This window comes from Magnolia sinica, chromosome 1 (assembly GCF_029962835.1).
Source record: "Magnolia sinica isolate HGM2019 chromosome 1, MsV1, whole genome shotgun sequence".
Classification (NCBI taxonomy): domain Eukaryota; kingdom Viridiplantae; phylum Streptophyta; class Magnoliopsida; order Magnoliales; family Magnoliaceae; genus Magnolia; species Magnolia sinica.
In genome coordinates, this window is record NC_080573.1 from 116,202,768 (window position 1) to 116,216,852 (window position 14,085).

At 39.2% G+C, this 14,085-nt stretch overlaps 1 non-coding gene across 1 annotated transcript; it reads left to right on the forward strand.

The window, feature by feature from the left end:
• Positions 1-11,997: 11,997 nt before the first annotated feature.
• LOC131223600 (U2 spliceosomal RNA) lies at positions 11,998-12,193 on the forward strand. The gene has a single exon (XR_009160577.1). It is a non-coding gene; the product is annotated as a U2 spliceosomal RNA (small nuclear RNA).
• Positions 12,194-14,085: the final 1,892 nt, after the last annotated feature.

Sequence of the window (14,085 nt, forward strand, 5' to 3'; positions counted from 1 at the left end):
TCCCTAGTGGGGTGGCTAACAGTTAAGTATGAACTGGCAGTGGGGTATATTAACAAACTAATCAAAAAAATAAATAAATTAAATGGTATTGCAGCTGATATTTTGGATGGTGACCCATTAAATGGGTGGTGTTGATGTTCAACACACGTCAAGAGAGGCCCACACAGCTTGAAACTTCTCATGATTCGAGCTGTGTGGGCCCCACCATAATGTAGGTCAAACATCTATCCCATTAGTCAGATGTACCATTCCATGGTGGGCCACAATCAATTCAATCCATGTCTTAGGTGGGCCACACCACATACAACAATCAAGAGGGATTGCTCTCCCATTAAAGCATTCATAATCATTTATTGGGCCCATCGAGATGTGGTTTACAAATTCACCCCATTCATTGTGTGTCCCACTTAAACAAGGAGTCAAACCAAGTTTCAGCTGCATCCAAAACTCAAGTGGGCCCCACAAAGTGCTTTTAAATGTTTGACGCATGTCTTCACATAGTTTTAAATGGTATGGCCCACCAAAGTTTCGTATACTCTACTGATTCTTAAAATTACCCATAATCTAAAGGGGCACTATGTTGATGTTCCACATATATCACGGTAGGGGCCACATAGCTCAACCTCTTGAGAAGTTCATGAGGTTCCCATGAGGTCGGCCTCATAGTACTATTCCCCACATATATATATATATATATATGTATATATATATATATACACACACACACACGATAAGTTGGACAATTCAAATTGGTGCAATTAGGTGTGTCATTTAATAAGTAGTTAATGTTAAAAACTTTTTGGTGTAACTAATGAAAAGTAGTTGTTTGTTTGAGAGGGGCCTACTGGAGCATTAATGTGAAATCCACCCAGTCATTAGGTGAGCTTGTCTATGTTAGACCCAGTGCAAAAAAAACCAGTCCCATCCTCGTTTCATGTGAACCACACAATTGGAGAAAGTGTATATAGAAAGCTTACTCTCCAAACTCCTTACCTTGGTGTGGCATATTTGAATTAATTGTGTGCCTGATTTTGGTTCGAAGGCTTAAAATTTGGTTTGGCAGCTAATGGTTGGAGTAGATTTTATATGCTAATAACGGTAGGCGCCATAAAAATCAAGGTTGGACGTATCTCTTATCACTCTCAATTGATATGACCCACTTAAGTCATTACTTAACCTGATTGTTTGGCTCTAAGCCAAACATGGCATTATACATCTAATGATCAGAGTGGATCTCACAAACACATCATGGTGGGCCCTTTTAAAAAATGAAAGGTAGGCGTCCCTCAAACGATCAATAGTTCCCATTAAATTGTAATTTCTCTCGCAGAACAGTAGGCAGTGGATTAGGTGTTACCCGAGCAACACGGGTAGCAAGCGCTCTAACCATAGGGCCACCATGATATATGTTCTGTATATCTATGCCGTTTGTTAGTTTTTACAAATCATTTTATTGGAATTTCCTAAAAATGAGGCAGATCTAAATCTTAGGTGGACCACACCGGAAGAAATAGTGGATAGTGAATACATACCATTGAAATATTCCTAGGGCCTAGAATGAATGTTTATTTTCCATCCAACCTGTGCATAGGGAAAACTCCAATGGTAAGCACTCAATCCACACTAATATCTATGTGCCTTATTTTTGGATACATACTCTAAAATTGTATGGTAAAATCGGTGAACGGTGTGAATATAATACATGCATCATTTTGGGGGCCTATAAAATTTTGCCACGTCAACCTAATTTCTTCTGCCACGCGCAACTGGAGTCCAGAGCAGCGGCAGTGATTAGGTGCGGCCGGCCTCATCTAGTATGGTGTGTCAATGGCCTAGGGTCCTACCTTGATGTATTTATTGTATATCCACACCGTCCATCCATTTTCTCAGGTACTTTAGATCATGAGCCCAAAAATTAAGTAGATAAAATCTCAGAGTGGGCCCTAATAGGCTTTAACGGTGAACGTCATTATCACTGCTGCTTCAATGGGTGTGATCTAATTTAGCATTGGATTTGCTCTATTTTTGGAATTTTACTCTAAAATAATATGAAAAAATAAATAGACGGTGTGGATAAAATGCATAGATTACGATGACCCCTCAGAGCCCATGTCCATTCCTAGCCAGGGATGGGTGAGGTTTGTACCTAATCCGCGTTCTTGGGCAGCGATGAAGGACGCGGATTGCAGCCAAAGCACTTCCTTCCACGGGATGCTAGGTGGGGCATACCGTCATGTTCGTTGAGAAATCGACTCCGTCCGTCCATTTTTTCAGATCGTCTTATAAAGTGGGCCCAAAAATGAGACAGATACAAAACTCATGTGGGCCGCACGGCTGGAAAAGGTATGCTGGGGAATTCCTGCCGTTGAAACTTTCCTGGGTCCACCAGGATGTGTGTGTGTGTGTGTGTGTGTATATATATATATATATATATATATATATCTATATATATATTATTTTTTAACACGTACACACTGCCACACACTCACGCAGTAGTGGGATTTTACACCTATGGGTACTCGGACCCTTGACCAAGCGTTGAAACACCTGAGAGTCTACCACTGGAGCAAGAGCAAGGACCCACCATGATCACGGTTCTAGAGGTTATTCTTAATGGGGATGAACTGAAATTATAAAAACATTAGCATTTTCCAAAACTTTTATGGCCGATGGAATGTTTCAATGGTGGAAGCGCAATCCTCGCCTTTTCCCGTCGTGTGGCCCTCTCAGGTTTGGATCTATATAATTATTGAGTCCATGTTGTAAAATGATCTAGCAAAACTAATGGACGAAATAGATTTGTCACAAACATCGAGGCGGGCCCAACCTAACTTCCTGGTGCAACTGAGGCTCCGGCCTTCCGTTTCGAATAACACAGGGAAGAGAGAGCATCAACAAAGGAGAGGGATTACTAGCGAGAGAAATAGGAGGATGAGGAAGCTTGTTTTAAAAGTAAATGGAATATTTAGAAAAGTTGAGTACTTGTGATTTATTAATTCAATTTAACATATGGTCCCTTATGAGTACATGAAGCATATAAAATTATTATTTTTCTGTAATTAACAGTACGGTCTCCTTGTATAAGAAGAATGGGTCGTCAGAAATTCGTTCCAACAATTCATATTCAACTTGCATGTGTGGCGCAAGTGGTTAATATCATTTAATAATTTTTTGCAAATAAAATTGAATTCGTATGCCTTATTTGATAAATGTACTAGATATGTGACACGTACATATAGTACCTATATAAAACTTGATGTCATGTAACCCTGTCATAAAAAGGCATTACATGTACCACGTTTCAACACTGCAGCCTTGGAATCGATCCCTAGTGGGGTTGGCTAATAGTTAAGTGTGAAATGACCGTTGGTGTACTAACAAGCTAACAAAAAAAAATTTAAAAAAAATTAAAAAATTAAGTGTTTTTTTTTATTTAATGGCCGGCTAGTTGAATCAATTTGAATGGTACTTGTTGTGTGTGAGCATTTCTCTCTCCATATACATAGACTTCCCATGAGGTCGAGCTGCTAGGCCCTGCCGTGATGCGTGTCAAACATCTACCCCATCACTCAGATACAACATTCCATGGTGGGCCTCGGGCTTAAAAATCAAGTCAATTGATGACTTTTGTGGGCCACACCATGTACAAAAGTTAAGAGGGGTTACCCTCTCATTAAAACATTCATAATCATTTGTTGGGCCCACCGAGGTGTGGTTCACAAATCCAGACCATCCATTATGTGTGTCCCACTTGGATGAGGGGTCAGACCAAGTTTCAGAAGCATCCAAAATTTACATGGGCCCCATCAAGTACTTTTATATGTTTTAGGCATGTCTTCACATGATTTTAGATCGTATGGCCCACCTGAGTTCCGTATACGACTGGTTTTTGGGATATCTCATCATTTAAAGGGGACCCATCAAATGAATAGTATTGATTTTCGACATGCATCACGGTGGGGCCCACACAATTCGACCTCATGGGAAGGTAACATGCAGTCAAGCGCATAGTACCCTTTCCCACACACACACATATATAGCAACTTAGGTGGTCATAGATCCGCTTGCCTGGTCACTTTAGCTGTACGTAAGGTCCTAATTTACCTTCTTTGGGTTGTAAGGACCACAAGTTCTTGCATGTCTTTAAGCCTCTGCCTACATCTTTGGCCAGTATTAACCTTGTGATGGTAACTAAAAGGCGTACCTACTCCTGTTGTCATGTGGGCCAGTAGGTGCACAATGCATCTCATAGAAGTTCAAGCTTCTGATTCACGTTATGACATTTAGACAAACTTGTGAGCCGCGTGCGATCATTACTAAATACACTTTTATTTCCTTTAGTTGAAGGAATCCATCCACTCTTTCTACTCCCTACTTTTATTATTTCACGTGAACCTCATTCTTTTTTGTTTTTTTAGAAATTACTCATTTAATCAAATTTGAATTATAGTATATGCATGCTGTACTAAGTGTCGATGTGTTAGATTGGTAGATGATCTGATCCATTGGTATGGCAGGGTCCACCATGACAGTCACCAGGTGCAAAAATGAAGCAGATTCACTGATCAGGTGGACCATCCTGTACGAACATAAAATATGGTTTAAATCTAATTTGATACATGACCGTGGCCGTCTTATAAGAGAACCGACTTCGTTTTCATGCAACCACCCAATGCAGATAACTGTAAAAAAAGCACAAGCTAAAAAACACGACACATGCCTAGCCATCCGGATTCGGTTATATAGTTGCAGTAGTGATACTTGAAAGAACCGTCGTGAATTGTCTATTCCCAAATGACTAGTCATTGTGGGGACAACCGTACCTACATTATCTCATCGTTGTTGGGGACTGTGAAAGCACATAAAGATGAATCAAGTATTCCAACTGTACAATCATGGCTAATCATAAGGTCTTCGAATTTAACATGGTAAAATCATTTTCGGGAACTAAAAATAAAAATAAAAAAAAATAAAAATAAAAAACTATGGTACAAAGCAACAAATATCACTATCAAGTCCTTGAAAATCCTAATAACGAATTAGAAAGCTCTAAAATACAACATGATCCCGATAACGCCCGTATATATAACTTTTAGGTGAATCATAATCGAAATAGGAAACAAATCCTGCAGTTACACAATTATGCGTATTTGTTGTGCGATCATTTGATGGGACTTCAATGGCATTGCCAGACCAACAATGGCATCAAATTAAAGACCAAACGTTCCAATAACTAAACATAAATTTTTTAAATTTTACCGATGGCATCGAGCAGGCCTTTGATGGCATCAAACAAAACCTTCGATGTCATCAACAGGACACCTAAAGTGTCCAGCAACCAACTTGATAAATTATGAATTTGACTGATGGCATTGAGTTGAATTCGATGTCATCGAAACTGTCATCAACAGATATATTGATTTACATATTTAAAACATCAATCAACAACAATTTCCACTATGTTTTCAATCGTCATTCTTCATAGCACATTTTCCTTCATCACTAACTCCACCTCGCATCATAGACCACCAACGCTTCTTGTACATCTTCCGTCTTCCTTTACTCCTTTGCCAAGCTCAGAGAAGTTGTACAAAACTTGAACTTCTCTATGAGAACCACCTTAGTGAGCATATTTGCTGGATTCACGCTTATGTGAATCTTCTCTAAAGTCACACCTCCTTCCTCAAGCACTTTTCAGATAAAATTGTGACGAACATCAATGTATTTTAGTACGTGAGTAATAAACATAATTTTTAGTCAAATTAATAGTGTTTTCACCGTTATAATTAACTGGCACGGCCTCTTACTGAAGTCATAACTGATTTATCATCCCCCTTAACCAAACAACTTCCTTAAATGCTTTTATCACTGTCATATACTCAGCTTCGGTTGTGGAAAGAGTCACCACAGACTGAAGCTTCGACATCCAACTGATTGCTCCACCCGCTAGTACAAATGAGTAACTTGAAGTCAACTTTATAGAATCTACACTACCCGCATAATCAGAATCCACATACCCTACTAACTTGGCCCCTGATTTCTCAAAAGATAAGACGTAATCTTGCGTATCTTGAACATATCAAAATAGTCATTTCACTGCTTCTCAATGTTGCTTTCTGGGGTTAAACATGTATCTAGTAACAACACCAACTGCATGTGAAATGTCCGGTCTAGTATAGACCATGGCATACATCAAACTGCCCACTGCATTCGAATAAAATACACGAGACATCTCCTATTTTTCTTCATCAGTTTTAGGATAATGTTCAAAAGAAAGATTAAAATGAGTCACGCGAGGAACGCTGACCGATTTTGCCATATCCATCTCATACTTTACCAACACCTTCTCAAGGTATTCTTCATGAGATAACCAAAGCCTACTCCATTACCTGTCTCTGTGTATATCAATGCCGAGAACTTTCTTTGTAGCTCCCAGATCTTTTATCTCGAATGTTTATGATAACTGAGTCTTTAGTAAATTAATTTCAGACATACTATGACTGGCGATCAGCATGTTATCAATATACAACACCATAATGATGAACTTTCTATCACTCAGTGTCTTGTAATAGACACAGTGGTCATATTCACTCCTGAAAAGCTTCTGACTCAACATGAAAGAATCAAAATTTTTATACCACTGCCTAGGCAATTGTTTTAAGCCATACAACGACCTCTTTAACCTACAAATCTTGTTCTTTACCCCTTTTATTTCGAAGTCTTCCGGTTGCTTTATGTAGATCTGTTCTTCCAATTCCCCATGTAGGAAGACAGTCTTCACATCCATCAATTCCAGCTCCAGATTGTATTGGGCATCTAGCGCCAACACGAATTTGATAGATACTTGCTTTACAACCAGCGCAAATATCTATGTGAAGTCAACACATTCCCTTTGATCGTATCTATTCGTTACCAACCTTGACTTGTATCTATCATGTTTTTTCTTGAAGATCCACTTGCACCCGATCACTTTTTGACCAATACGAAGCTCCATCAACTCTCACGTCTCATTCTTGTACAAGATTCTATCTCATCATCCATCGCAGCTTTCCACTTTTCGGCATCTGGCTCATAAAGAGCCTCCTGAAGAGTAGGCGGATCCCTCTCATCCGTAATAAGGGCATATGCGATATTAGAATCATCATTGTATCTCGTCAGTAACATGCAATCTCGCGGCGAATTCATTTTCATAGGTTGCTACTCCACCTGCTCTTGTACCTCTATCTACGTATCTGTATTGTACTGAGTATCATCTGTATCCACTTGAACATCCACAACTAACTTTTCTAGTTCCTCATGCATATCCTTACGGAAAAAGGATTCTTCGTCAAATTTAAAATCACGGCTAATGATAATTTTTTGTGTGACCCGATCATATAACCTGTACCCCTTTACACTCTCATCATAACCAACAAAAATATATTTTTTGGCTCTTTGATCTAGATTATCTCTCTCAAGCGAAGGTACATGAAAGTAAGCTTCAAAACCAAACACACGCAATCCTGAGTAGTTTAACTTCTGACCACTCCATACTTCCTTTGGAATTTTATAATCAATGGCCGTAGAAGGGGACGGATTCACCAAGTAACATACTGTATTAACGGCCTCAATCCACAATTTCTTGCCCAACCCAGCATAACTAATCATGCATCGAGCCCTCTGCAAGAGAGTCTGATTCATCCGCTCAACCACGCCGTTCTACTCTGGCATATGGTGCATTGTGTTGTGCCTCACGATCACTTCATCCTTAAAGTATTGATTAAATTTGTCTGCAGTAAATTCTCTACCGTTATTTGTCCTAAGAACCTTCACCTTTCACCATGATTGTTTTTCCACCATCGCCTTCCGTTGCTTGAAGTTGGTAAAAACATCGGATTCATTTTTCATAAAATAAACCCATACTTTCCTTGAGTAGTCGTCAATGAATGTGATGAACCATGGCGAACCCTCTGATAGCAACCATCGGTGACGGCCCCCATACATCAGAATGCACGTAATCAAGAATACCCTTACATACATATTTTTCATATTTAAAAGATAACCTTAAATGTTTACCATATATACAATGCTCGCATATACTTAAATTAAAACTTTTAAAGACAAGAATTAAGGAATCGTTAGAAAGTATCTTCATGCCCCGCTCGCTCACGTGGCCCAAACGTGCATGCCACATATGTACAGACGTGGAATCTGCTACAAACGTTGCAAATCCACCCAAAGAAATGCTCATGATCAACCTGTAAAGGTTCTCACTCCTTTGTGCCTTCATAACAATGAGTCCTCATTTTGATACTTTAAGAACATGATTAAAATTGGTGAACTTGCACCCGAGCGCCTCAAGTTCTCCAAGAGATATCAACCTCTTCCTCATGTCAGGAACGTGTCTCACCTTAGTCAAGATACGCTTTATGCCATCAAACATCTTGATGCACACTATTCCAACACCCACCACATTACAGCAATGTCATTGCCCATAAATACATGGTCACCATCGCACTCTCTATAACTGGTGAACCAACTCCGATGAGGAGTCATATGATATGATGCCCCAGTATCCAAAATATGTGCATCCCTACAATCATCATATAAGTGTTCGACCATAGATACTGACAATACGTCACTTACACTCGTACCTTCATCAGAATCGGCGATATTGGCTTCTGTGGAGAAGCCTTTGAGTTCTATTTTCTTGCATTAAGATTTATACAATCCTTCTTCATGTGTCCAAACATCCCACAGTTTCAGCACTTCAACTTTCCATTGCCATTAGATTTGGATCCAATCGAGAAGATCCATTATTTTACTTAGAATTTTGCCCCCTCGTAACTAATGTATTAGTAGAGGCACTCATGTTACTGTTTTTTTTTCTTATCATCTTTCTTTGAAGAGCTGAGATAACAATATCAACACTAAGGGACGATTTATCAATGCACAACATGTCTTTGAATGACTCATACGAAGTTGAGAGAGAATTCAACAAGATACATGTCCGATCTTCATCTTTAATCGTTTTTTTCACATCCAGCAGTTTGTAGATCATCTTGTTAAAGTTATTAATGTGGGCCTCAGCATCACCTCGCTCTATCATTTGTAGATTGAACAACTGCAACTTCAAGTATAGGCAATTTTTAAGAGATTTCTTCGCATATATGTCATCTAACTTTACCCATAAACTTAGAGTTTTCTCTCTCATGACATTGTAGAGGACATCATTCGTTAGGCACAATTGTATAGAGTTTCTCACTTTCTTATTCATCTTGTTCCATTCATCATCAGTTATAGATTTTGATTGCTTCTCAAGGAGCGCATCATCCAATCAGTACTAAACTAAGAGGCCAATCATCTTGACCTTCTATAATTCGAAATTATTTTTCCCAAAGTACTTCTCAACATCGAACTTAGGATTAGATGTCATTGATACTCCACTTTTGGATTCAACTTGTGCCCAACGGTATGCTTTGATACCATGTGTTGGGGGGCTGTGGAAGCACACAAAGATGAATCAAGCAAAGTATTCCAATCACACAATCACACCCAATCACAAAAACTCTGAATTTAACGTGGAAAAGCACTTTCGGAAAAAAAAAAAAAAAAAAAAAAAACGACGACACAAAACAACAGATATTACTATGAAAGCAGAAATTATAAGAAATAGAGAGAATACACGATCCGAACAAGCCCTTAATCTCCCCTTACAAGCCCTTAAAAACCTTAGGAACGAATTAAAAAACTCTGAGATACACCATAATCCCGATTACAACCACATATATAAACTCTAGGTGAATCACAATCGAACTAAGAAACAAATCCCGCACTTATACAATTCTGGGTATTTTCTATGTGATCGTTTTATGGAACTTCGATGGCATTGACAGACCATCAATGGCATCGAACCCACTTCGATGTCATCGAGCTAAAGACCAAACATTTCAGCGACTAAACATGAATTTTTCAAATTTTACTGATGGCGTCGAGCAGGCCTTCGATGTCATCGAACAACCTTTAATGGCATCAAACAGGACACCTACAGTGTCCAACAACCAACTTGATAAATTCTAGATTTTACTGATGGCATTGAAATTTTCATCGACGAACATATTAATTTACATATTTAAGACATCAATTAACAGCAACCATACAAAGGAATCAAAAATTGCTGATTGGTATAACATATGGGACTAGCCCAATCATTCTCCTTAGTCCTAGGTGCTCATTCTATTTGAAATTGAATGGATAGGTCTCCAAAAAACACCAGTGCGGCAGGTGTTTCGATGATGCAAACAAAGAAATGAGTTGTTGAAACACACCAAAAATAAAATAAAAATCATTGGCTTCTTAAAATATTTACCGAGAAGCGATGTATTGAGAATGGCTAGTAATTGGAGTTTGGAGAAAGTGTTAATTATGACCTTTCTGTTAGGCATGGGGCGTTTCTGATTCTCAAAAGATGATGGTACATATACATATACAACTCATCCACTGATCACAGGGCATATAGCATACATCATACATGTGTCAGAGGAAATCTTGGTGATGAATTCTCAACTTTGGCTTCTATTTTTAACCGTCTATTTAGAGGTTACAAATCGGAAGATTAGGAGTTTAATCAGTGTGAATATTGGCTACAGGCAATCCAAAGTGGGGCCCACAATTTGGATGGTTTGAATTTAGTTAAAAATGTGCAAAATGGACTGGATGCAAGGTGGGTCCCTCCTCAATCTGCCAGAGCATCATGTAATTCTTGTTGTCTGTCATTTCCTTTCAAAAGTCGATGAGATGTGAAGAAACCAAATACCTAAGGGATCGTTTAGCAAGATTGATTTAGGGGGATTTGAGCGTCTGTTTGGCACCATAAAGTAACCGGGAACTTCAAATTCCCTCAAAGAGTGGTTGAAATCCAACGTGGAAGCTAGGATTTTATCTAAAATCCTCCCACCAGTTGCATATGTAATATGCGTGTCACTAGGCTATTAATCTGTTGGGGACTTAACCCATTGATGATATCCCAAGACAATCAAATTATTACCTGCATCACCAAAATTGCTTTAATAGAATGATGTACAAACATTGCCTATATAAATCAATGGTTAAAAAATTCATTGGTTAGTCACTCAGGTGTCCTATGCTTGTGGCCCATTTGAGACTTGGAATTTCATTATTTTTTATCAAAGTGTATATTTCAAGGGGCTTATTAAAATCAGTGTCAAACATTACATAGGTGCAATAATTAAGAATATTAAAGTTGATTTAGTAATTAAATTCAAACCCTTGTAAATATACTATACATAGCTACTTTTAGATTACCTGTGATTCTAAATCCAGGGTGCCAAACACGACCGGAAGATTCCCAATCCTGGGTATTTCAAATCCAGAATGCTAAATCGAGTCATGATGGATTGGAACGGCTGATTCATGCAGCGGACCCAATTAATTAGGATAAGACTTAGATGATGGTGATGATAACCTTGACATAACTAAAATACCTTTGCTAATCCACCTTCTCGTTGGCCCTGCAGATGGACGGCATGAATTGCACGTGGACTGTGTGATTGGTGGTATGAACCTGCAAACGGCCACGGCTCCTCAAAATCATTGGTTTAACATCAATCATCGTATTCCATGATGAGACGCTGAAGAATGATGCATAGAGAGTATCTGGGCCATTCATCACGGAAGCCTACTAGATATCTGTCCTGCCCAAAATAAATAAATAAATAAATAAAATAACGTCATGCATGTTCCAAGAGTGCCACATGTATTTGTGAAGAGATATGGACGGTTAAAAATCGAAGTACAAGTGTCCTATGACGATAAGCCTACCAGCACAATTTTGGGCCAGGGTGACATACACGTGCCATGTTTGAACCGGAACTAAAAGAAGAGAGACAGAGAGCAAGGGGAGGGAGGAAGGGTTGTTTTCAGTCCCACATCGACCGAAGAGAGAAGTGAAACGGAAATACCATTGTATAAAAGGAAGGGAAGGTGAGATTATAGAGCATACCTTTCTCGGCCTTTTGGCTAAGATCAAGTGTAGTATCTGTTCTTATCAGTTTAATATCTGATACGTGGGCCATCGGCTCACATGATATTAAATTAATTTCTTGTGGGGGAGGGTCTACCACAGTAGCTTGCTGCTGGGCCCCTCGAGCGTCGCCTTTGTGTGGCACTATTGCATTGGCTTGGCGCACCCCTCCCAAAACTCAGTTCTAATGATTTATGGACCCCGGAATGGGTGAATGATAAAGAATCTTTTGTCATGCCGGGCTTTCCATCTAAAGATAAAACGGATGTTTAATTGTCATCCAACCATAAGATCACATAAGACACAGACGAACGCAAAATCTTAGCCTAAAATGCCCCCAGGAATTTTTCAATGGGAGATTTCCAAATCACATTGTTTCCTCCATTTGAGCTTTTTGGATTTGTTTCATTTTTTGGCCTCAAATCCCTAGAAATATCTGATTAAATGGATGGACCGCACCCCCAGAGTCTCAGTAGGCAATCCACTTCGGGGGAAACGATGCAAAGATCCCAAACCTTGTAGATGAGTGGGCCCACAAGCATATCACGAATTGATGTCCATTGATGAATGAGCTCTACTATGGATCTGTCATAAAAATAGGTTGTTTTAGGTTGTTTTTGCTTCTGCACTGTACTGTTGGTCACCCCGGACCCATGTCCAGCAAGCAAACAGCATTGAATAATCCTTCTTCAAGTTCAACTGACCAAAAAAGCCCGTCCAGTTTTTGATCGTTGCCACCTCTTTGAGGGTTTAGCTGAATTAACGAAGCTAACGAACTAGAGCTTTTGTTGATTGGGAATCTAAGACTGAATTACTCACATTGCAAAGATGTGAGAATCCGTCATGTGTCTTAAACTGAATTACCCACAAGCTTAGGGTGGATTGTTTGGCCTTTGGAGGTAAATTGCCCATTTTTCCCTCTTCTTTCGTTTTTTCCCCATATCCCTGAACAGAGCAGCTCCTGTTCTATGGATTCACACATGAAGATGTCAGTGCAGCCCACAAGATGTAGGATCCAGATCCCGGATATATGGGACCTCCAAGTAAACATACTGGCCTCCAACAAAAACAGGATTCCCAAAATTTCAAATTACTTAATAAAGGAAAATCACACTGATGAACAATACAAGATGGAATCAATCAACAATTACATGATTAGGTAGAATCATTAAAAGGTCAAAGGGAACGTTTGGGTGCACCATTGAATTGCAACAATTGCTAGTCTAATAACACGAAAGAAACCCAAATGGTGATTTCATTTCTTTGCAATTTGAAACCTGGAAGTAACTGCAGCTCAAGGGCTACTTCCTCATTGCAGATGGCACGAAAAATCCTTAATTACCGATTTTCCCCCTCATTTTGCAATTCAATTCGGTTTTCAACCAAATGCATGCAAGTAAAAGCAAGAGTGATACATGCATGACTGAAATAAGACAAAACTGGATGATAAAGAGTCTGATCAGGGGACATGATTTCAGACCCCCTAGACTACACCCAACGCAAAAGGGCATTGTGGAACTTAAATTTCTCCATGCCCTTTTATTCAGCCATGTTTCAATTTCCAATTCCGAGCTCTTGCAATAACACGGTAGAAGGCATGGAAAGCTTGTCGTTGGCCAGATCCTACAAAACTGAAATGGATAACATCATTGACCAAGAGTGTATTTTAAAACAACATGGTGCATCATACATACACATGGTAAGTTATACCTTCGTCTCAGAGATTGTCAGATCGCAATTTCAGAGCTGGAGAAACTCCCTCTGCAACTTTGTCCAGCGACTTCAAGAGGGAAATGCATAGATCTTGTAAATGACATGATATAAGAGCAGGTAAAAGTATTGTCAATAATAGGCTTTCTTCATAGGAGGTTTGCAAATTACAGATGCATGTAAATCCTAGCCCCTCCACACACAAGCAAGATCCAAGCCATCCAGCAGATCAAAAAAGAATCAAGCTGATCCGATCATCGTGTGGACCACAATAAGCGAAACAAATGAACAGCTAAACACTTGGGCAAGTCATCTTGGCCATCCATTCGCTTCATTCATTTTGGCCCACCAAA